The sequence below is a fragment of the Gallinula chloropus genome (assembly GCF_964237585.1).
Source record: "Gallinula chloropus genome assembly, chromosome: 2".
Classification (NCBI taxonomy): domain Eukaryota; kingdom Metazoa; phylum Chordata; class Aves; order Gruiformes; family Rallidae; genus Gallinula; species Gallinula chloropus.
In genome coordinates this window covers 112,517,205-112,542,097 of record NC_140086.1, presented here as the reverse complement: position 1 = coordinate 112,542,097, position 24,893 = coordinate 112,517,205, and the positions used below count along the sequence as shown (strand labels likewise).

General features: G+C 45.5%; 1 protein-coding gene across 1 annotated transcript in view; it reads right to left on the bottom strand.

Moving 5' to 3' along the window:
* The window catches only part of EEPD1 (endonuclease/exonuclease/phosphatase family domain containing 1), a 67,766-nt gene that overhangs the window by 30,097 nt on the left and 12,776 nt on the right, over positions 1-24,893 (bottom strand). The window lies entirely within an intron of this gene.

The window sequence follows — 24,893 nt, the reverse complement described above, 5'->3', positions numbered from 1 at the left end:
AGCAGCAACAGCAGAACTGAAGCTCTCCTTTTATCTTCTCACTTCACACAAAGAGTCTATAGAGGCAGAGATACATAAAGGGCTCAGAGTATAATAAACTAAAGCAAGAGAAAACCAGCATTAATCTGTCTGCTTGGATTTAGCAACCCTAAACAGATTTTACTGGTTTCCAACTCAAAGGGTATCAACATTCATCTTACAGAGATGGTGGTTACACCATTGGTGGTTACATTTTCAATACCCTAAACAAACACTGAAGGATCTTCTGAATGACACAGAAATAGACTCTTAACATTGCTTTGGGTCTTGGTCAGCTTTGTTCTTCAGTATCAACAGGTTTCTATGAGTCCTACAGTAGTCACTCCCAGGGGATTTAAAATATTATATATAAGATACAGTAACGAAGACAATCCAGCTGAAGAAATATGAGGGGGAGAAGAGGGCAATGTGCACAACACTCAGAGCAGTGAAGGTTCTTGTAAGGCCATTTGCTAATGGAAACCAAATTTCTTCCCCTACTGAGTTGTTTCTAAGTTCATCTCCAGGGCTCAAATCCTGTACACAGAACTTCATTCAATTCTATGAGACTGTGGGAGTTACTTAAACAGGAGATTGCCCTCTAAGACAGGTAAATTCACAGCTAAATCTGGATACATAAGAGAACCTCATACATCATCTTCATTTTCATAATCAGTTTAATGAGTAACTAGAATCGATCCATTCTCCTTCAACACTCTCCCCACGTAGCACAAAAGCTCAATCCTTTCCACACTAACGAATTTCAGAAAAAGACCTTGTTGCACCCCCACCCTTCCAGCAGGACTCACAGGACAGGTAGAGAACTTGAAAATCATTCAGAGTGGGAACACTGACTTTCCATTTGTGGACACTGACACTGTAAGGGACCAGCTGTATCAGCTGAACGTTCCCAAGTCCGTGGGACCAGGTGGGATTCATCCCAGAGTACTGAAGGCGCTAGCAGATGCTATGGTAGGATCCCTCTCATTACCTACCAAAAGTCTACATGAATCTGGGGAGGTCCCTGCTGACTGGAAGCTATCCAACACTATTCCAAGTTACAAGTAGGGAGTGAGGGAAGATCCAGGGAACTACGGACCTACTAGTCTGACCTCAGTACCTGGAAAAATTATAGAAAAGATTATATTGGGCACTATTGAAAATACATTTAAAGAACATCAGGTACATCCAACAGGTGTTCACAAAGGGAAAGTACCATTTAACTAATTTGATATCCTTCTACAATAAGGTCACCTGCCTAGTGTACAAAGGGGAACGTGGTGGGTGTAGGCTTTCTGGATTTTAGTAAGGGTTTTGACACTGCCCCTCACAGCATCCTTCAGGACAAGTTGTCCAGCTGGGAGATGAGTAAATGGGGCTACATCTGGCTGGTGACTGGCCACCAGTGCTGCTCCTCAGGGCTCAATCCTGGGGCCTATTCAATATTTATATCGCTGATCTGAATGAATCAAGTTTGCTGATGATACTAACCTGGGAAATGCCATTGACCCTTTTGAGGGACGTGAGCCCTGGAAGAGAGATCTGGATAGATTTGAGGATTGGGCTGTGATTAATGGGATGAAACTTAACAAGTCCAAATGTTGGCTCCTGCACCTGGGATGGAGTGATAACTGGACAGAAGTATAAATCGGGAAAGGAATGTCTAGAGAGCAGCCCGGCAGAAAGGGGTCTGGGAGTGTCCTGGTTTCAGCAGAGACAGAGTTACTTTTCTTCTTAGTAGCAAGTTTGGGTCTAGCTTTTGGATTTGTGCTGGAAAGAGAGTAACATTGGCATGTTTTTGTTACTGCTGAGCAGTGCTTTCACAGAGCCAAGGCCTTTTCAGCTTCTCGCCCCACCCTACTAGCAAGGAGGCTGGCAGGGGGTGCACAAGGAGTTGGGAGGGGACACAGGCAGGACAGCTGGCCCTGACTGACCAAAGGTATATCCTATACCATATGGCATCATGCTCAGCAAATAAAGCTGAGGAACATGGAAGCAGAGGGACATTTGTCTTCCCAAGTAAATGTCACATGTGATGGAGCCCTGCTTTCCTAGGGATGGCTGAACACCTGCCTGCCTTTCCCTCCGAAAGCAGGGAATGAATTTCTGGGTGTGCTTTGCATGGCTTGTGCTTTCCCTAATAAAATGCCTTTATCTCAACCCACAAGCTTTCTCACTTTTACTCTGACTCTCTCCTTCATCCCAAAAGCTGTGTGGTGGGGTTAAACCACGACAGGGGTGCTGGGCAGCAGCAGTTCAGCGTGAGTCAGCAGTGTGCTCTGGCAGCCACAAGAGCAAACCGCATCCTGGTCCTGGGGTGCATCAGACACAGCTCAGAGAGGTGATTATCCTGCTGCACTCAGCGTGGGTGCGGCCTCACCTTGAGTGTGGTGCACAGTTCTGGGCCCCACCATTCAAAAAGGATGCTAAGGTCCTTGAATCCATTCAAAGAAGCCCCTGGTGTAGGGGCTGGCAGGCATGTCCTGTGAGGAGCAGCTGAGGACTCTGGGTTTGTCTAGTCTGGAGAGGAGGCGGTTGAGGGGCAGCCTCCCTGCTCTCTACGGCTGCCCGAGGAGAGGAAGAGGAGAGGGAGATGCTGAGTTCTTCTCCCTGGCCCCAGTGCCAGGATGCATGGGAATGGCTCCAAGCTGCACCAGGAAAATCTTAGACTGGACATTAGGAATAATTTCTTTACCAAGGGGGCGGTCAAATCTGGAACAGGATTTTTCTAAAGAGGTGGCCGATGCCCCACATCTATTACTGTTTAAGAGGCTTTTGGACAATGCCCTTAATACCACACTAACTTTTGGTCAGCCCTGAAGTGGTCAGGCAGTTGCACTAGATGACCACTGTAGGTCCCTTCCAGTTTAGTCTATCCTGAAAAGTATTGGCAACGTATTGTCAGCAGGCCAAAGGAAATGATCCTTCCCTGCTATGCAGCATGGTTGAGGCACTAGCTGGAGTGCTGGGTCCAGTTCTGGGCTCCCAAGGACAAGAGAGAGGTGGACGTATTGGAAAGGGTCCAGCAAAGGGCCACTAAGATAACTAAGGGACTGCAGGAAAGACTGAGAGCCAAGACTGCTCAGTTTGGAGAAGAGAAGGCTCAACGGAATCTTTTCAGTGGTGCTCAGTGACAGGACAGGTGATGTGCACATGCTGAAACACAGGAGGTTCCTTCTGAACATCAGGAAACACTTTTTCGTGTGTGACAAAGTGGGACAGGGTGTGATGAAGCACTGGCACCAGTTGCCCGGGGAGTTTGTGGAGTCTTCATCCCTGGAGATACTCAATAGCCATTTGGCCAAGGTCTTGGTCAACCTGCTCTAAGTGTCCCCACTTCAGCAGCGGTGTTGGACCAGACGACCTCCAGAGGTCCCTTCCAAAATCAACCCTTCTTTGAGTCTGTGAAAGCAGATGGAACTCTACAGATGCCCAGACCATTATCAATTACATTTATTTAAAATTAAGAGTGCAACAGGGAGGATACCTAGCATCATTTCCCCATCCTCTTCAGCACTTGCAAATTTCAAAATCCATTCAGTGCCAAACTCATCCCTTCAGTCTTTTCTGGGCAATACAAAACACTGGCATTTCCATAAATGAAGCCCACCAAACTAGGTAAATCTAACAATCAGTTTAGGTTAAAAACATGCAGAAGGCCCCTCTCCTTGAAGGGATGGAGAAGAGCGGTGGGCATGCTCCACATCCCTGGGTACTGGCTATCAATGGGCCAGAATGCACAAGGAATCAACAACACAGTCACGGAGCCAGGCATCTGCTTTAGGATGGCACGGTGACAATTCAGCTTACCTAAAATTTAGCTCTCCCCAGCTTTAGTGTCCGATCAAAGCCAGTGTTTAGATTTGCTGCACGGTCAATGAAACAAGAGAGGGCAGTTCAACCCACCTATCCCAGCATCATCCCCTGCATCCTCCCACAAGGGCAGATCCTGCTGTCACACTGTGCTGCCCCAGGTCAGGCTTGGAGAACGCTGGCTGGCTTTTTACCCACGGAGTAATCCAGTACAGCGACTCCGAATGCGCCTTAATATAATATCCTTGGACTCACGAGGATACTTTTATTTACCCAGGGAGACAAACCCACTGATGTGGCAGCGGAAGAATCAAGCGATGCATGTAAATATTGCTTACATTACTTTCACGGCTCTGCAGCCAGACACAGCAAAGAGTCAGTAGAGTTAAAAGCTCGTATCCAAGGCCCTGTGAACAGCTGACGCAGAAGTCTGCCAAAGGATGTAAGTTGCTGTGTAGTACAAGGAGCTTTATTAGCCTTTCAAAACCTCAGAGCAATACTGCATAGTTCTTGAACATGCACAGACATCTTACATGTTAGTTATGTACATTCACCCTGCAATGGCAGCTGGCAAAACACAGCTTTAACCCTGGCCTTCTACAGTGCTCTCCACCACAGGCCTTCACAGCCTAACCCTGTGCTTTCACTTTAACGGACTTCTGGTTTTCAGATGTCTTCAAAGCACCACAAAAAAGTCTATACAATCACAAAATAGTCCCAGTCCATAGATTTCCAGTCTGCAGAGGTTATTATTACTAAGACAGAAAGGGTGGAGATGGTTCAGAAAACAACAGGATGATCAGGGAGAATACAAAGGTATTCCATTAAAGCCCAACCGCTACAGTAGCGGGGAGCAAATCATTATCTGCTACTGTTTGGTGAACACAAGATGCTGCACTCCAGTACTGAGATGGACTGGAAGGTGCTTAGGGAAAGTACAAAGTAAACATAAGGTGGTGTGGGGTTTTACAACATCATTTTCCTTGCAATTCAACCAGCAAGCAAAAGAAAGATGGGATGGGCACCGAGCAAAGGCAGCACTTCCCTCTGTTTAAAAAACACGACAATGTTGTGTCCAACCCCAAACTTCAGAAGGAGCCTAGGCTGACGGATCTTGGTGAACCAAGTCCAATAACATAGGCAGCAGCAACGCAGCCATCAGCAAGACCCATCTCTGAACTCAGAGCTCACCTCTTAGTTTTGGAAAGACACATACTCAACACGGGTGAGAGGAAGGTAGTCTAACACACATCCAGGATGCTCACAGCCACCTGGGCTGCTGCAAGGATTCTTCAAGTCCATGTGTATGCAGTAAAATCTAACATTTTGCCATTCCCTTCTGCATGCTGTACAACAATGTGGTTTTGGGATGCAAATTACCCTCATCATTTTCCTTTTAAAGTCAGAGACTTTTTGATCACTCAGTCATCAAAAGGTAAAATTTACCAATCAAGGCTGTTGATGCTTCTACCGAGTGATTTATTTCTAGAACAGTAATTGTGGATTATCTGACACTCAATAGCTGCCAAAGAAAGTCGTAGACTGCCCCAAATGCAAGAACTGTTTTCATTTCCCATTTACGCTACTAAAGCCCCACAAGATGTCCTTCAGCCAGTATGCTTTTATTTAAAACAAAGTATATGGAGCTACACAGAAGCCAGCAATAAACTAGGAATCAGTAATGTTTTTACTTTATAACTCATTATATTTACAAGGATGTTGTAACTCTTTTTCAGAGGTGAAGAACCTCTATAAAACGTTTACATCCTGCAAAGACACTGCATATGCAGGGCCAGAAGCAAATCAGAGTTCGACGTTGTTACATGATTTGCAGCAACATTTGTTTGACTCTTGGTGAGAAAAATACTTCTCTCTACTGTTATAGATTTACAGAGATCAATGTTTGCCCAGTATTTTACTCTACTCTGTTCAGGTGATGGCAGGCTGTTTTTTTCTGGGTCAAAAGGAATCAGCAAATGCAAATATCAGTCTTCATACACCCAGCTGCAAGACGCTTCTTTCCTTGAAGCATCATCATGGATGCTGTCTCTGCCCATTGGATTACAATCCTCTACCTGGAAAATTGCTCTTGATAGCTGGTTATTTACTGCTATTTCTTCCAGCTATTCCAAGCAACATCTCTGTGTTCTACTTTATGCAATGTCGTCTTGGAAATGCAGCTTCTATCAAGGCTGCTGCTTTGGGGGTTTGATGCCCTGAAAAGAAATCAGGCTGTTTGTTTAGGCACTGCATCAGCAATCCTACAAACTCTGAAAGCAGTTCATAACTATGTATGCTGTTTGTCCTTTATGTGCTCACCAAGGATTTCAGAGTAAATGGGAATACAGCTACTTGGTAACTGAGAGGGGGGAGGAATCTCTAATAAAGCACAAATGCAGAGAGAGTTACCAAAACGCTCAAGCCCAAGGTCTTGCTGTCTACAACAGAACCATTATGCACTCTGTTCATATACCAGCATCATTTCTTTCGTCCTCACCTGTGGTATGTGAACACTAACTCATGAATAAAGTTGTAGGAAAACAGATTTTTTGAAGAAACCTTTTGGTTAGTGGAGCACCTACTCTAATCTACCAGCTTTAAAACATACTGGTAATAAATCTGTACCGCAAATAACTACATGGACCTTATGAAAATATCCCTGGTTGTATCTGAAACCATGTTAAAAATACTGACTCAGTTACATAATCTATTTATAAAAAGCTATTGAAGTTAATATCCTGGCAGCCCAGGCACACTCAAAATACTTGAAAACATGCAGAGATCAGGATGAAGGACTCTCCTCCAGCAGTAAAAATATGCAAACATAATGTGCTGTCAAGGAAACACATGACTCCCTCTTTTTCTGGCCATGGGTGACGCATGGCATTCTCCTCTAAGGGAATTCCTTTTGGCTTCCAGAGGATGAGTCAGTGCCAAGCAAATGCCTATAGCTACAGCACATTTCTACCCCCCCAGGGTAGTGCTGCAATCCTTTCCTCAATGCCTTCTACCTTAAAAACACATAGCAACAGGTTCCTCTCTCTAATCCCACGTACCCAGGAAGAATTTAAGCCTTTTCAGCAACTTTTTTGCAATACTGCAAACTTGTCTATAGGTCCCTTGCTGGTTGCTGTATTCCTATTCACTGAGAGCCACCATCACATTTTATTTGTACTGAGCTTCACTTGCCAGCTTGAGTTTGCATTGCCCACAAAATCCCACCTGCTTTTGCAAAACTGGGTGTCAGGGCCTTCCCCAAAAAACTCCTGCAGGCTCATCTGTCTGCAGACCAGCAAGCCATGGCTCTGCAGCAAGCCAGGTGGGATAGACAGAAAATACCACCCCAGATCCATCCATGCTGCATGCACGTATGTTCTTCATCTGAGGAAGAGAAGCTGCTTTCCCTAACACCAGTTTGAAGATTGTTCTAGGATAGGGGTAGAGAGGATTTAGGATTACTGCTGATTTCTGGACCACACTTACACAGTACTGGACTTCAAGCCACTACAGACACATGTCACTTGGCTACCAGTATGAAGGGAGAAGGTCTCCAGAACAGAGCCCTGCATCAACAAGTACAGCAACCTGCATCTGCTGAGCTGACCCTGGAGTGGAGCTGAGGCTCCCACCTGGTCATCTGGGAGGAAAAGGTAAAGAGGAGGAATACGTGAAGCATTAAGTTTGGTGATCAGAGAGTCAGCAAAGTGTATAAGGAAACACTTGGCCTCACAACAGCGTCCTGCAGGATGGCCCAGGGGCAAGGTGGCTGTGAAGGTAGAGCAGCAAGACCCCATCTGGAAACTGTCACTCCCAGCCCCTGCCGTCAGCTCTCCCACACCTTGCTAGCCAGCAAACAGCTAGTGCAGGGTGAGTCTCCAGGCACAGCAGTACAGTTGGATTTACTACCCCTTTGCTTTTCCCTCCCTCCCAGCAGCCAGCCTCTCTCCTCAGTCTGAAGAGCAGAGCTCCTCGGACAGCCAGTGCTGCCCATCTCTGATCTGTGGGTGAGTACAGCACGTGGCTCATAGCCAGACATCACTGACCTGTGTTTGTCATTCAGCAGTAATGTCAACTGAGCACTGGTCCCAGTTTGCTTTGCAGCCTTATATATCTTTACTTGGGCCCTGAGTTTTTCAAAAAAACTCATGCTTTCTATTAGTCAGTGCATAAGCCTGACTGAAGTTAACAGCATGATGAAATGCCATTTGACTTCTCTTAGCTTTCTGGCACCTTCTTCAGCATGCAGCTGTACCAAATCACACTTCAATTAGACTCACAGACATTATCAGAGACATCCTATGCAAAACCCACTCATGCCCAAACCCTTATGTTGAGCACCACTAAATCTCTGCCCTCTGCCTTCCCTTTTGATCCATAAACCTTTCCTGTTTGTGCTTGAGATAAGATCCTATAACCGTTTTATGGTCCACAGTGAACCTTTATGGAAGACTTGCGTATCCAAGAGTAGAACATAGATGCACATAACAGAAGCACCCTCAACTCACACTGGGTTAATTAACACAAAAGAAGAGGACAAAACTCTTTGGGTCATCAATTTTTTATGCTAAAATTGTATTTACAGATCTACACGAACTGACTTCACCCATAAGTCAGTTCTGCACTACTAGATGAACATGAAACATGAGAGTCAGAGGAAAAAGAGGACCCCCCCCCCAAAAAAAAAATGCAGCTGAGTTGTGCTAATGGCACTCCCCTGCAGCTGCCACTGCCCCTGTGCCTGGCCTCAGCCCCCAGCTCTCCTGACAAAAAGTCACACTCCATTTCCTCGCCATTCATGAAGCCCACGGCCCCAGTTTTACCTTTGATATTTGCCAAATGACAAGGTGAGTAAGAACAAGGATGATCATTGCTTACAGGATGGGGAAGCAGACAGCATAGGCATGTGCTCACTGGGAGTGCTGTGGTATGTCCCCCACCACAGCCAGCCTTTGGCAGTCTGATGGTAAGGGCTGCAACAAAGTGTTTTCTAATTATTTTAAGTGCAGGCAGAAGCTTAGGCAGCAACTATGTGCTGCTCTGGGAAGTACACAGAGGGCCAGGAAAGATAACAGCCAAAAAGTGACAAATACAGTAAAACATCCTGCTGCTTAAGCATGTTTGAGGTGGGCTTGTTTTTTTTTATGTATGCCATGAAAAAACATCTCATTTTTGCTGGCGTATTCCATCTACAGAGTTGTCATTCCCCCCATGACACTGCTCAAACAAACCCCCAGTAAAAAAAAAAAAAAAAAACCAAAACCAGAAGCAGGCAAAAGAAATACAGAAAAAAAAAAAAGCATGCTTAACTTTCAGCCTCATAAACTTCCTCTGTCTACCCCTAAGGAAGTCTGACAAGGAAACAAAATTGGTTTCTCCTTTTCCACTAAAAGCATCTGAGTCTGTTCAGTCATTCCTTAAATGGAAGGAAAAATCTCATCTGCTGCCATGTCTTAACGGCTGCTGGAAGCCACCGGAGAGCTTATGAAGTAAGCTGATGGGCTTGGATAGGAATACCATGCCATATTGCTTTGGGACTAGCTGCCAGCTAATGACACAACATAATGATTTGGAAGATTCTGAGTGGGAAAAAAAAAATTAAAAAAAATCTATCTACAGTAAGTGGAAATTAGGATAAAACCAGGGAGCTGCATTTCCTTTAAAAAAAAGGAAAAATGTATGTTTCTATTATATATGCACATTATAGCATAGTATTTCTAGAAATAATTATATATACACTTATTAAATATCAATTATAAATTTTGCATTTCATTTATAAAAATATTTTTAATATATAAAAAATACATATATGTAAAATTATATAGGGCTGCGTTTTTGCAGCTTCCTAGGTTGGATAAAAGCAGCTGGTCTTCGACGTCTAGCCATCATTGATTTGCCTGCAAAACAGTTTGAAAACAAATAGCAGACGAAGGCTCTGTGGCTGGGAAGGGACCCAAGAGTAAATGGAAGGAGCAGAGAGGCTGAAACCCATCGTGCAGGCCGGACAAGCGCTGCTCCCCCAGTGTTTGCATCTGCGGATCCTATTACAGTCTGTGAGCGATGGGAGTATTTGTCATGTGGAGAAAGGAAACTGTAATGGAACTAAACCGGGGGAAAACATGAATTATGGATGGTTGATAGTGGGAGTTGAAGGGGGGAAACAGCAGCATTACTCAAGCTTACAGGCAGGAGGCGACCGGGGTGGCCAACTCCTTCCCCCACTTCAGCGGCTCCCCGTGCCCAGAGACGCTCTCCCAATCCTCTCTCCTTGCTATTCTCTCTCCCTACATCTGCAGCAAAGCCATAATTTTGCAGGACCTCTGACCCTTGCATCGAGGGTCTGATTTATGCTTGGCGGACGCTGTGGTTTTAGCACAGCCACACCACTGAAGGAACCCAACGATGACTCGCAAACCCCGGACGCTGTGTGTTCCCAGCGCACGAGAGCAGAACCAAAACAAGGGAGGTTGCAAGGACAGCAAACTTTTTCCAAGCACTCTGGAAGGGAGTAAGACGTGCTCACCAAATGACCCAAACCACAACCAGCAGCAGAAGGCATGTGAATGCCCACATGTAATGAGAAGCCTGGAGGCTTCCCTGGGAACACCCATTCCAAAGGGATGAAATCCACACTGCTGTGCCTACAGATGTTTCCTACATCAGTAAGCAGCACAGGTCACACACAGTGAAATTAAGAAGGGAGCTGCTCAAAACTCGCAGTCTTGCAGTGATGCCAAGAGACCAACATTCTTGTCTTGTCCATCTACCTGGACGAGGTGTCTCTGGAGTTGAGGAACTGATGCTTGACAGAACATTTCAGCAAATTCTGGGGGGTTCTATCATAGAGAAGATTACGAGCAGCAGGGAAGCATCCTACTTACCTCCTCCACATAGAGGATCACATCTCAGGCCTAATTCTTGCCTTGCTTGGGAAAGGGTTAAGAAATAGGAAGGAAGCTGGTCATCATCTACTCATTTCCACTGGGATAAAGTCTCCCTTTCCGAAGATAGACTCCAACTTTTGAAGCAGAGGGACCTACAGAAGCACCCTCGTAGGTACATGCAGCATGCATATGCTCATACTCTCATTCATTACCACACTCACGCAGATTTGCCATTTCATCTCAATTTGACGTAGAGAGTACTGAAGATGCAAGCCTGGAGCTCACCATCCTTTTCTTCTGCTGTCTTCTCTATTTTTTCCCTATCCTCCTTGAACTCTACCTCTGCAAACTGGTGCAAAGCCAAGAGAGTAGCAGCAGTTAGAAAACTTCCAAGGACCTCAGAAAAAATGCTGGTTATTAAGGGCAGGGATACATTCCACTTGATTGAACATAACCAAAACTGATTCCTGAGAGGCAAAGGTTAATTAGAAAAATGGCTCAAAAGGATCAATCTGTTCTAACTCATCATTTGTTGATTTCTTTTTTATATTTTAAAAGAGTTTAAAATAGACTAGGCAGCTGAAAATAAACCCCAAATTCCCAAACGCATGGGATAAAACCACAGAAGGGCTGAGACTGCCAGTAACATAACAATTACAGAGTAGTAGCCTAATGAGTAAAGAACGAGCAAGTCAAATACCTATATTAAATTAGATTGAACGCAGCAGTCTTGTCCACATGCACCTACTAAGGGGCACCAGGTACGGACTGTGGCAATGCAGCTCAACTTCCAACATCATCCGAAACTCGGGGTGACAATCCAAGAGGCATCTCTGTCACCACTTCCACCTACTCTACTCCTTCACTGACTACTCCAGTGCTCAATGTTCCGCTACATGATGATTCAGACAGCAGAAGAGAACGTTACTGCAAGTGTGTGTGTAGGGGATATATCTGATTACAGTAACATTTACTCACAAAAACCCCCACAGAAGTTGTTTCAATTCACTTTTGACAAAGTAAAGCAAAAACAGTTGCCTGTATTAAAAAAAAAAAAAAAGGAGGACCTGGCTTTTAGTTTAATTTATATTGTGATAAAATGCATTTTTCTTTTTCCATGTTGTACTGCTTACTATATTTAGGTAAGAAGAAGAAAGTCTCCCTTCAAACCAGTTCACCTTATGACCAGTGGTTTTGAAATCTGGGAACATGTTCTGTATAACAGTCACAGTCTTTTTTTTAATTTCTTTTTATTTTTTTTTAATTTTTCAAAGGACGCCTGTTTCCTTGTAATTCCACAGAAAGAGAGAGGCTGACAGAGTCTTGTGCTTGTGGCAACATTGATTTCTTCTGAGTCATTAAACCTGGACATGGGCAAGTTGTTTAACTTGCACTGAATTATTCAAGCCTATCCTAACAGGGGAGGAGACACCAAGATTGAAAACAAAAATTTAGAAGCTCATAAAAACCAAAAGGTGACTTAGAGCTTCCAAATATAGGCATTATGTTATACTGTGAGTGGTCTCTGGCATTTGGCTCTTTTTCCGGATTTTCTGAATCATTCCCTGCTGGGGTAGAGCCTCTTAGTTCTAGAAACAGCACTTTCTCCCATCCAACCCTGCCCCACTGCAGCAATGGAAAAACTGAGTAGGCCTTAATTAAATCAAACGGGCATGTCTGGGAAAGGGCACGCCACCAAACTATCATTCTGCTGCAAAAGACACAGCTACCAATAAACTGTGGGGGCTCGGGATGTAAAGCAGTTATTATTAGGGACTCGACTTGAAAAATTTACCTCAGTGTCCCTGCAAAACAGAGGTGAATTTGGGAAGCAATAAAACACTGTTTGAAATAGTTTGCATCCCCATTCCCCATCAGGTACGTGAAAACACGGAAGCCAGTTGGTTTTGTTAACTACAGGCCCAGGAACAATGCTGCAGTTTGGTGGCAAGAGCACTGTAATTGTGGCATCTGAGTACTGGTAAAATTTAGTCTGGCATTATGCAAAGATTATTGAAGCTTCCTGGCTGTATCTGGATACAGAACTTCAAAGTCTTTTGTAGTATGCTCTTAACAAAGAGATTGACCCTCAAAAGTTGGCTCCTGCTTCGAAGAGGCTGGCAGAGGGCCACAGCAATTGCATATTTCTTGCAGGCATCTTCTGCAGAAGACTTCATGCCAAAGTGGAATTGTTTAAACGGTGGAAAAGGCCGAACCCCAGGGATTAAAACAGGAGAATGTAGACAAGAGGTGCTTGGAGAGACACTATGAAATCACTGAGGAGAAGCAATGCAATGAGGGGAAAGGAGCCCTATAAAAACAAAAGTGGTGCTTTGATCAAGTGTACTTTCCTCTACAGCTCTTTTACAAGCTGCTTATGCTGTCTTATATATTCAAAGACATTTTGACAGAAAGGATAAAATTAAGTACATCGTTACAACAGGCAGAGAATAAAGCAGAAACTGTACTAGCAGACAGTCTGTATGTTTTAAGGACTTCCCACTGCAGGGCTAAGAGCCAGCCCAACCGTGTTTCTCGAGTGGAGCTCAGGAGGCTGGTGACAAGACCTTGATTCAAGAGCAAGGGGCTGGCAAAGGACAAAGAAAAGACTTTGCCAAAGTGACCAAGGCCTTGCCACCAGGAGGGGGATAAAAAGGAGGGGGTGACAAGGTAACATTCCCGCACTACTAGTCCAGCAAAAGCCTTCACTGTAAGCCCAGCCTATCAAGCTTGAATATCGAGTTGAGCGTGTCAGTCAGCAGAGCCATCTCCTGCACCACAAACAGGAATCCACAGCCACATGGTGAAAGAAAGGCCACAGTAGATGAGACTTCCTCAGAACTGTCACTCGGGTAGCCCACTTTAACAGTACAGAAGAGAGACCAATTTGGTACCCAAGCTTGGAGGGAATAGACCATACATCCACCCTCCTAAAACTGAGGTCAGTTGCACATTCCAAAATGTGGAGTAAAGAAATGGAAAACTGTGAAAAGAAGCGGGCCAGAGGGAGTAGAGGCAGAAACCTTGAGTTTCATGTATTTGTGAAGACGGCACTCCTCTGTCTTGCATGCACCCAAGCCTTTAACTGTCAGAATTGTCACTTAAATCAAACTGAGCAAGGCTACTCACAAGTGGAACTGATGTCAAGCCACAAAGAATTTTGTTTATGCTGATGCTATACTCCTAGGTCAACAGGAGTGCTGATGCTATACTCCCTAGGTCACCGGGAGTGCAAAGAATACAGTACAGAGAAAATAACAGTCCAAGATCACATCTTGCAGGAGAGCTCAGAAAGCACAAAGCAGATAAGAAAACCACCTGTCACGTAAAGCACCAGAACTTCAAAGCCTCCTTTCCAAAAGCTAACTACTAAAGTATCCTACTACCAGCTTCACCTACATCATCACATGACACTGCATTAGAAAAGGGAATTTAGCTTATGGGGGGCATTTGGAGTGCCATTTATATAACTTTAACCAAAAGAGAAGACCAGGCAGTTTTTCTCTCAGTCTGGTTGGGTTTTTACTTTAATAATGACTTTGAAGTGTGATAGGGGCTACAAGAAGCTTAAGCCTCCGGTTAGTCAAAACCCACAACCTCATATAGCCTTTGCTCTGAGTATCAGAGTAACAGGGAAAGGTTTGGATTTAAACCTCAAGGAGATGCATCACATAGCTGCAACTCTAATCCAGGAGAGAATGTAATCCTTCCTCGGTTCTCAAAGTCAGGAAAAACCGGCTGAGTCTGCACTCTCCCAGCCAACTGCTGTCCTCAAACCAGCCTCTGCTCCATTTGCTGGCAGAGTATTCCAGAAGAGCTATACTAAGCAGAAGGGGCAGACCACTGAAACAGGAAGTATTCAGCACAGACGTACAGCAGAACAGACTACAGCCTGTCTCTGCAGGCTTCTACCGTTCACTTTTTCTACTGCATCCCAGAAAACTCCTAAAGACTGCACATGGTAAAGAGAAGAAGCCTCCACCAACCAAATCCACAATGGCTGTCTCCAGGAGCACTACAGAACCACACACAGAGAAATGTTGGTCAAAAGAGATCATCTGATGCAACAACCACCTCAACACGGGACTATCATGAAGTCAACTGTGGCGTCACCCAGGTGATCTTGATAAAACTTCCAAAAGCATAAGGCTCCACGGTCTCCACACCTCTTCTAGTGCTGCAACAACCTGTGAGCAAGGAAGCTGCTTCTGATGTCTGTTCTGAGGATCCCAATAGAGCCAACAGCCCACGTACACTAAAGCAAGGGGTTATTTTACATGCAATGCTTGGCTATGTGCTTCCTGTTGAACTTCTGAAGGCTCCTGTTGTCCCAGATGAGTTTCTCCAGGATCTTCTGGATTGCATGGCTACCATCTGCTACAGTAGCCTCTCCTCCAAATGACACACCGTTACAGCACACAATAATTTATTACCCATCATAAATGATAATTAGCCTGTGTAGCAAATACAGGCTACCACAATGTCTTTGTGGACATAAGAATAAATATCTGACTAGACAGATTGAGTAATGTTTTCTTTCTCCCATTCCAACAATAGCTTGTGCCAGATTCCTCAGAAGACAGAGCGAGATACAGAGTAAAGAAGCCAAACAGCTTCTCCTCTACCCCACGTCATGCCTAACAAGATACGGACCACTGTCCATATAATTGTCTCAGTTCATGGTTCCCAAGCCTTCGGGGCTGTGAGCTGCTGTCAAGATTGAAGCTGCTCTTTATGGGAGATCACATGCCATCGTGAAGCTGTTGACCAAAAGAAGGGATGTCTCACCTACTGTGAAACCACAGCCATGTCAGTCACACCTCAGGAATGGGGGAGGCAGAGGGCAACTAATCCTTTCTTTCAGCTTCTGTTGAGCTCCTAACCAGCGTGGCATTTTCTGGCATGGATTTATTCATGTGGCATGTTAACAACTCCCTTAAAGCAAGCACAGCTGAAGGTTTTCCCTTTGTTTTAATATGTAGTTAGAAAATAGCACGGTTGAGTTACTTTACATTCCCTTATCACAGTAGCCTTTTTATTCTAGTATCTCATGACTTTGAGATCAGAACGAACACCATAACCTAAGAACCTCATTAAAATGACCTATTTTTTTACAGAAGCAGCAAAATCTGAAGTTTTCATTATAGAAGACATCATTGAAACTTTTAAATTATGGAATAACAAGCTTCAAATCAAGAGTGTAGCACGTGTACTTATACATAAGCTTCTGCTGCTAGCAGTAATGGCTGCTGTTAGAAAGATGGATTAACCATCTTTCAAGTAACAACTGCAAAAAAAGCCTGCGTACAGTGGGACACATAGTAAATGCTTCTCTGCTGCTGAGTGCTGTACACAGGAGCATGCCGTGACTGTCCCATTTATTCACGGTAAATACAAGCACTGTATCTGCCAGAATAATTTATATTAAAAAAAAAAGCCAACAAAAAACAACCATCCCACAACAAATTCACCACAGTGTTGATAAGGAATCATGCCACATGGTTGGACCTCATCGGGCGGAGCAGCCTAGCATCATCAAGCTGAAATACAATGGTACCGCCCAGGCACCCTGCTCCCAGTGCTGGTACCACAACCATGCTGGCTGCACCCACCCTCCTGAGGCAGCTGCATGGTAAAGCTCTGTCTTTCCCATTGGATCAGATGCCAAAGGTGAACACCTGGTGGACCTCTCCCCACACCATGTTCTCACCATGCAAGTTGAGGTCTTCATACACTGGGTGGTCGAGTAGGAACAGGCTTGCCAGGGAAAAACGGTCACAGCACCCAGCTTGACTGAGTTCAAGAAGCATCTGGACAATATGCTCAGTCACAGTCTCTGACTTGGTTGGCCCTGTGTGGAGACAGGAGTTGGATTCAATGACCCCTATGGGTCCCTTCCAACTCAGGATATTCTGTGATTCTACACTTCACAAAGGCAGCAAGTAGTGCTGCCCCCAACGCACACAGCCAGGGCATGGCAAAGCTCTCTCCTGCAACTGCAGATGAAGTGGTTTGAGCAGTCACCACTCCTGTCCAACAAGCCACATCCAGCAGTTTAAGTGAAACCAATTTACTTGACAGACAAGAAGCTCCCAGATTAACCTGGATCAGCTCCGGGTGCTGAGAACAAGCAACAAGCCCATAGTGGGATCTCTGGAACATCTGCTTCTTAAGGGGCAATGGGAACGCTCTTGAAGCTGCAGAGGAGTGACAACACTCATCCAATATGACATCAGAGATGGAGATGGGCAGAACTATCTCACTTTTTAATGCCTTATTTAGACATTTTACAGTGCGTGAAAGCATATGCATTATCTAAGTGCCAGCTATATAGAGTACATGGCTCCTACTTCAGGTTTAAGGAGATCATGAATGCATTCTTCATTCCTTCGGCATTTACTCTTTGCTATTCAGATCACTGCTCTGATTCTTAGAGTAGCCCCACCCCCTGATTCTTTACTTTTATTTGCTCAAATAGTTTGTAGCAATAATTGTGATTACACTTTGCAAACACTGGTTTGTAGAAGATTAGTTATGGTGGGGGAGGCTGGGGACAAGCTGATAGATGATCAGTGCTAGTTTAGAAGCACAAGACAGCAACAAGAAGCATCAGTCACCGTCTCAGCAAGACTCGGTCAAGCAGCAGAAGTTTTAGGCTGCCTCTTTCTGAAAGGGCGTCACATCTGTAAATGCTGACTACTACAGCTTGGTCTTAAAAGGCTACATACTATTAAAAAATAATAATCAACAGAAATTCAAACCAAAAGCAGAGCACCTAAGGAATCACACAGGCTGGGAGGATGGAAAGGGACACTAATTTCAGTAGACAGGTCTCCTTAAACACAGATGCCTGCAAACTGCCACAGCTGTTACAGTATGCAGCAACAGACAGGCATGTAGCCAGTTACTACAGAAAGCTATAGAAATGACCATTGCATAGATTGCAGAGGGCTGCTTCTATGGAGGAATTTTCTTAAATTAGCCTGCCAGTACCCACACTAAGCTCTAAAGCAAGGTGAAAGGTCTAAAGCAGAGAGAACTTGTCATATCTGCTTCACCAGGTGCACACCAGGGGACAATAAACATGATTGTGCTGTGCCCGCTCTGCCATCAGAGGTTTTACCTTTAGAGCAGAAACAGGTAAACATAAAAGCAAAACCCCACATGCTTCTAATTTTTAAAGGCTGTGAGCTTACTGTGGATTTTAAAAAAATAATAACCTTTTTAAAGCCTTACAAAGAGCCACGAAAAGGAGATTTTGTTAAACACGTGATTCTCATCGTCGTCTTATTTGTGCTGTGCAGCGTGAGCACAGCAAAGACATCAGGTGCTTTGCCTGTGAGGGGATGCAGCCCGGCACGAGCTGCGGGCAGCATGAACTCCCTGAACTGAAGTAACCCTGGTCAGGCAGGGATCCAGCCAGACGTCTTAGGGGTTACTAGGATTCACGTTTCAAGAGGAGAAGCGTCATCTCTCTCTCTCGCTAATAAAAGTAAAAACTGCCAAAGGCCGATGTCTCTGCATGCTTACATTCAGTCAGATATTATGTGGTTGGGACTGCATTGCCACAGGATTTAATAAGAGGAAGTTCTCTTATCTCCCTTGGTTAGACAAAAAAAAAAAACAAAAAAAAACCAGAAGTGTCTTTTTTTGCTTTATAAAGAAAAGAGAAAAAAATAGAACCTTCCCCAGAGCCTCTCTACTAGCATAAGAGAGGGAAGAAAAAGTTCCTGACATTATGCAAGTCCTAGCAGTTGTAAGAAAGGTTAATATAGTTTATTGGACTTTGAACAGGGCATAAGACTAGCCTACCTTCACAGCCTGCACACATCATAGGCAACTTCATTTGTTTTCTTGTTTATTCCTCCATGACTAAACTCAACGCCCCTGCTTCCAAACCCATTCTCCTTTCTGAGCCAGTGACCAATTCCCTTGCCATTCACCCTGGCTGAGCCCAGTGGTTTCACGCAGCTGTGGAGTGCACGTAGGAGTACTGAAGCTTCTAGACATGGGACTGCATTATTTACTCCAATGGGCTTGATTTTGGTTTGCAGTCCAGGTGGCCAGGGAATCCAGCAAGGAGAGCCTCCACACCTTCTCATGATGAAGCAGAGTCCATGGAGCAGCATCTCAGAAGGTGCTTGTTACCCCAACAGGCCAGCTGCTCTCCCAGTGTGATCATAGAATCATAGAATGGTCTGGGTTGGAAGGGACCCCAAGGATCATAGAGCTCCAACCTCTCTGCCACAGGCAGGGACACCAACCTCTAGGCCTGCATGTACACAAGGTTGCCCAGGGCCCCATCCAACCTGGCCTTGAACACTTCCAGGGATAGAGCATCCACCACCTCTCTGGGCAGCCTGTTCCAGCAGCTCACCACTCTCTCTGTAAAGAACTTCCCCCTAATATCTAATCTAACCCTTCCCTCCTTTAGCTTTAATCCATTCCCCCTTGTCCTGCCATTGTCTACCCTTTTTTAAAAAGTTGAATCCCCTCCTGTAAATGCCTGTGATGCTAACCTGGGGCTTCCAAACAGCAACAACCTTGTCCTACAACAGCCCCCTGGATCTCACCAATCTTTCACTAGTTCAAGCAATCAAATACTTTTCGAATTATAACTCTACTATGCCATATGCATAAAAGACTATAAAGAAAATCACCCCCTCCCCAATGACTCAAACCCTAATGCTCAGGAAAAGGCCAGCCAGGTCACAGATGATGAAAAAAAAATTAACAATGAAAAAATCAAGCACGACAGTATTCAGCAGCACTTCACTGAGGGAAAAAAACAGAGCGCCAGCTTGCAATTTGGCACCTCATTCGGAATAAGGTTAACATGAGGCAGCAGCACTATCCTCGAGGGAAGGAGCTCAAGGAAAGAAAAAGGGGGTGGAGGAGTACAATGAGTTTCTGGGAGAGAGCAGAGAGCAAAGTCAAGCTGCTATTAAGTCTCTGGTGAGGCCAAGAAGGTTATCTCCCTAGCCAGATGTGAGCCTGGGTGATCCCAGCTGGGGTACGCAGCAGCACAGGAGGGTGAGGAAAGCAGTACTCTTAGGGAGGGAAGACTACAAACAAGAATAGGTGGCAGTCACCCCTTCCTCTTTTAAGAAAGCACGGGGAGGAGATGACAACATACATCATGACAGAAAAATGCTAAGGACAGCTTTCCCAGAAAAGCAGGGTAGAAGAAAGATGCAGGAGGGAGAATATCTCTTTCCTCTTCAGAGAAATAGATGAATAGTTTAGGCAAAGACTGTACTGTTAGGGCTGAAGCACAATTTAAGAGCCAGGATGGACAGAAAAGGAGGCTGAGCAATCCTTAGCAGAGATGCTTCCCTCTTTGCTGCTGGAGGGCGGCCCAGGGCTGGATGTCAGGGTTCTCTCTTCCCATAGACCCAGAGAGCAGAGCAAGGATCGCTACAACCCGACCCCTCCTCTCCCACCAACGTGAAGTCTGGCAGACCATGAGAAGGAGGAGGAGCAGGCACACACAGGCAGTTCAGCAGTATGTTGTGTGCCTTCTGCCTACACAGAGATATGCAGGTTAATACCAGTTGCTACTTTATGGAAAAAAAAATAAAGACAACTCAGAGGGTTTTTTTCCCAGACTTGTGACACGCAGTTACCCACCTGCGCACACGGTAACGATGGTGGAATTTCAGCTCAGTCATAAAACACCCAGATAAATGCCTGTGGCCCTGACACACAAGAGGAAAGCCAGCGCAGGGAGACAACCTCTTCTGATGAGTAAGCAGGGGTGACGTGTGTCTGCACTGCAGAGATGCAAAGACAGCGTGCAAAGGGTGTTGGGTAACACCACGAGGTGAACCAACACTTTCTTGGGATCAACCCCCCCCTAGCAGGAAAACACTGCTATCACAAATTAGTCACTGTTGCAAACCAGCTCAGCAGCAGCTGGGCAGTGAGGAAACCTCTCACATGGCAGGCAAGCCATCTGATTTCCTAAGCCAGCAGAGCCAGGGTGTTGAGCTTTTGCTTTCCTCTCTCCCCCACCCCCATCCCAAAACGCAGTAACACTCCAAAATGCTCTTTTAAGAAGGGAAACACCCATCATGTCTACAGGATGTGAGAGGTGAAAGGGATGTGGGTTAGCTGAAGGAGGTGCAGCGACACAGCACCCAACTGCCTTGCCCTTCAAGTCATACCAGAACATGCCCCAAAGCTCACAGCAGACAGCTGCAGAACGCGTGGATCAATGTGGGACCTGGTTGTGAAGCATCCTACCCACCTCCTCTCAATTTAGCTTTTCTTTCTCCAGGACAAGCAGTGTTTTCCACAGGGCATGGCTCTGAATGATGAATGCACAAGGTGTGAGATTATGGACCACAGCAGTCTGCAGGATTTCCAAGCGTAGCTCTGAATTAATCCTGTTGGATTTTTCAGACACTATCTTCACAATTTTTGAACCTTCAGAACAGGCAATACTTGAATGTGAGTGCCTAACCCTGCAAAAGGGACTCTTACTTCTATACACCACTGATTTAGGGATCCCACTCGAGCTGGCTGGTGCTCATGGGTAAATCTGTTTACAGGTTCCTGTAAATAGGAGACACCCTGAAGAAAAAGAATGGCTATCAAATCCTCTAGCACATCTTCATGCACCTCAGACCACAGTTTTAATTCTACCCCACTTTCCCTCTCTTCAACTCCTGTAGCACTCCAAACACCCATGGCAAAAATATCAGAAGGGGCAGCAAAGCTAACAGCAGCACAGCCGGGTGTACTGGGACAAGTTCTCACTTCACCTGAGCTCCTCACTTGCTAGAAGGCAGGAAAAGGTGAGATAACTCTGATGGAATAAATTTCATTCCCGCTCTTTATTTGCTATTTCTTCTTGAGCCTCTGAATGTCTTGAGAGCTGCACAAAACCTTCTGGAGCAGCACCTTCAGGTATTAGGTGGGTTGACCTCAAGACCACCACCTTATAAATGATGCAACCCAAATCTCCAAGGTCAAATCCCTCAACTGAAAGATGTCCTTGCAAAGACATTTTAAGGTGTCTATATATTCATTACCTTGTTCTCTCTCTCTCTTTGTTACCAGGGTTTGGGAAGAAAAGAATAAAAGGACAGTTCAGTAGGAAGCACCCTCCTCCCTGTCCCATTAACCTGCTTTTATTTCCCCTGCCCACCTACATACAAAAAGAAACAGCAAACCAATAGCAAATCACTGCCCACCCCTCCCTCTATCCCCCTCCCTCCCCGAGGGACTGCAAGCAGGGTTGAAAGAAAGGCGCCGTTTCTTCCTGCTGAAACCCCGGAGTCCCACCACGCTGGACACTTGTGCCTCTTGATCTCAGGCCAGCAGGCAGATAAATGGAGCACCACCACGAGCCAGCCCAGCTAGCCAGGCACCCTCACTAGCGCGCTGCCGAGCCGGGCGCTCATACCACCGTCACGCCACAGAGCCGCCCTCCGCTTTGGCTCATCGCTCATTCGGGGTTACGTTATTCCCATGAACCGCTGCCTGTGTTCCCGCGTGGAAAGCCAACAAGGGAACATGCTAGCCTCCCGAAAAACCATGCTCTGCAAGGAGGAGGGGATTAGAGGGGAACAATGTTGGAGTGTCTTCAGTGAGCTGGAAGCAATCCCAGCTTCCAGCTGCACAATGACATGCAGGAAGGAGTTTTGAAAGCTTCCCAGTCACAGAGTTACCCCTGTGTGCCAGGCTCAGAGACGTCTGGACATAAGAATGGCCTTTAAAGCATAAGGATGCAAGAGGACTGCAGAGCCCAGCACGCAGACCGGCACTGGCAAAGCAGGGAATGGAGGATCGAGCTTAGCTTTTTTTTTTTTTCCCTGGCATTGGGTGCTATTTGTGTAGTCCAGATCCTTAACCTTATTTAGGTCAGAGGCTTCAACACAAAACAGTCTTAGAAATGCCGCTTTTCTGTGGGAATGAGAAAGTTTGCTTGTCCGGACCCAGAGCTCTCCACACACCGGTGCTCAAGTGCGAGTTAGGAAGGGGTAGCAGGAGGAGATCATGTTTGATGGGCTGCACACAGTGGTGCAAAGTTCTGCCCAATGCAGTTTTACACACGATTCATGTGTTTTGTAACAAGCTCTGAGGAGGATAAAGCAGCTCTTTAACTACATGCAGGGCATGGAACAGGATCACATGGATGCTCGTGAAGACGTTCCCCATGGGTTTGCCCTGATGCTCCATCAGCCACTGTGATGCCATACCGTCCTCTGGATCACCACGGGTCTTCTCCAGCTTGAACAGGTGATAACCCCCCTCCAAAACTGGTGGAAAAACACTGAAGGTGGCAACACGGGCACTGCCATGGAGCAGAGGCAAGAACACTGCACACCAAGCCCTGGTGGCTATTTTATTTGCTTCAATAGCAGACATAGAACAGCATAAATAAGGCTCCAGTAATTCTTCTCAGCAGTGCTTATGCACCTGCAGCCAACAGAGTCCACGGAGCAGAAATTATAACCATTTCCCAACACCGATCTCATTCCTATTTCTTGATTATTCAGAGGATGAAGTAATCATTGCTCCACGGAAAGCATTTCAGATTACAGAGGTGTGCTTTGCACAGGTTTTGCTAGCATGGCAGCCTCCTAAAGTTGTGTCATAGGAACAATCTATAAAACCAATGATTTAATACCTATAGGCAACAATACATTACTCAACTGTCACGCTTGCCATTCATTGCACCCATGAGGAAAAGCGTCGGTCTGGAAAACATAGGTAAACACAGGGTGACAGCGAAGCACACAGAAGCATTCTAACTGGATGCAGCATCCAGCAGGATGGAAATAAGGATAAACACGCTGCTCAAAGTTTAACCATTGACTCAACAGGAACAAAAATCTGGGTTTGGCAGAGTTTCCAGGAGCATCCCAGTTTTAAGGAGCAGACCAGGGAGGTATAAGTTGAGCCAAGCAGTGGCAATAATAACAGTGGATGCAACATTCTCTCTGCTGTCTTCAGTCAGCAGGTTCAAGCTGTTGTATGACCCTTGCTCCCTGGTAACAATAAATTGTTCTGCAGCAGACAAATATATGTGCAAAATTTACCAAAAGCATTTGACCAAGTCTTTAGGTTACAGTGACCCTGGCAAAATCTCATGAGCAGGGGGCGGGGAGGGGGGTGTGAGGTTTGTGTAAATTCCCCCAAAACCCAGAAAGCCACTATAGTCATCTGGAAAAGCTCTGCTCCAGAGCAGCTAAGGCTTTCAGGCCATCATACTTAGCACCCCTAACAAAAAAACACGCTTATGTACTCACTGAGTACTCATATTTAGTGCTGATCTAGCTGTAGACTCCAAACCATCCCCGAAAATGTACAAATAAGTACTTTAAAAACTGAGACACAGGGAGTCTTGCATGGAAAGCTCAGGCTTTCTCCTATATATACACCAGGGTTTAGGCAAATCAAGACATACCTAAGCACTGAAGACAAGCATCACTGCCCTGAAAGCAGACACTCCTCCAGTACTATTTTTAAGAGATATTCTGAGCAGTGCGCCGTGCTGAAGAGCTGCTAGACAAAAAGATGCTTCTGATATGAATTCATCAGCCTCTCCTCAGAGCTGACGTCTCCAGACACTATCTTTAGGAAGATAAGATGCATATGGAAGAGGAATTGCAAGCTGTTGGCAGTGGTGCAGCATGTGCCTGCGCGGCACAATCAGATAGGCTCAACTGAAGATAGGAAACAAATGCCGAGCGCTCAGGCTGCTAAGCCCCCAACACACAGAAAAAACTCCTCCTAAACAACTGCTCTGCCAAGTTAAAAGCAACTCCACGTCCCGTCCAGCGCATCAGGAAGTTAAGGAGGCATTTTGCTGCAGTACCTCTGAGGAACAGAAATCAAAAGCCATAAATACTTTTTTTTTTCCTCCTTTAAAGCAGTGGTACAAGAGCCTCCTCTGTTTACAAGGATTCACAAGGTCCCTTGAAATAAACGACAAGGCTGCAGCTTTCAAGAAGGTTTTGCAGGGCAAGGGGGAATGGATTAAAGCTAAAGGAGGGAAGGGTTAGATTAGATATTAGGGGGAAGCTCTTTACAGGGACAGTGGTAAGGTGCTGGAACAGGCTGCCCAGAGAGGTAGTGGATGTCCAGTCCCTGGAAGTGTTCAAGGCCAGGTTGGATGGGGCCCTGGGCAACCTTGTGTAGATCCAGGCCTGAAGGTTGGTAGCCCTGCCT